Raw genomic sequence first — 867 nt, forward strand, 5'->3', positions numbered from 1 at the left:
TTTCTCTTCATATCATATGGATCCATCACTAGGCCATCTTGCTTGCTTGTGTGGTAACTTGGAAGTGTATTTCTGACAGACCCAATCTGGGACTTAGCCGATTTTTTTCTTCATATCATATGGATCCATCACTAGGCCATCTTGCTTGCTTGTGTGGTAACTTGGAAGTGTATTTCTGACAGACCCAATCTGGGACTTAGCCGATTTTTCTCTTCATATCATATGGATCCATCACTAGGCCATCTTGCTTGCTTGTGTGGTAACTTGGAAGTGTATTTCTGACAGACCCAATCTGGGACTTAGCCGATTTTTCTCTTCATGTTATATGGATCCTGGACTTAGCCGATTATTAGGTTATTATATATGGATCCTGGACTTAGCCGATTTTTCTCTTCATATAATATGGATCCGGGACTTAGCCGATTATTAGGTTATTATATATGGATCCTGGACTTAGCCGATATTTCTCTTCATATAATATGGATCCGGGACTTAGCCAATTTTTCTCTTCATATAATATGGATCCGGGACTTAGCCGATTTTTCTCTTCATATAATATGGATCCGGGACTTAGCCAATTTTTCTCTTCATGTGGTAACGTATGCCAATCGCTCACAAGTCATGGGATAAGGGTACTTGTGTTCTTCCATCTTCTAAGTCCCGCACGGGGACATCGTGATCGCCCCAAGTCCGGAATAGCGCCAAGTCAAGCCCCACGGTGGCCGTGCAGGACCTGTTAGCGGCGGCCCCACTGACAGCACTAATCCGGACTTAGAAATTATATCTTTCTAATCGAACACCACACACGCAACACCACCATACCACCATCTCCTTGCAAGTACCTAAGTACCCGCAACTCCATGGTGA

This window comes from Anopheles coustani (genome assembly GCF_943734705.1).
Source record: "Anopheles coustani chromosome X unlocalized genomic scaffold, idAnoCousDA_361_x.2 X_unloc_18, whole genome shotgun sequence".
In the NCBI taxonomy this organism is placed as follows: domain Eukaryota; kingdom Metazoa; phylum Arthropoda; class Insecta; order Diptera; family Culicidae; genus Anopheles; species Anopheles coustani.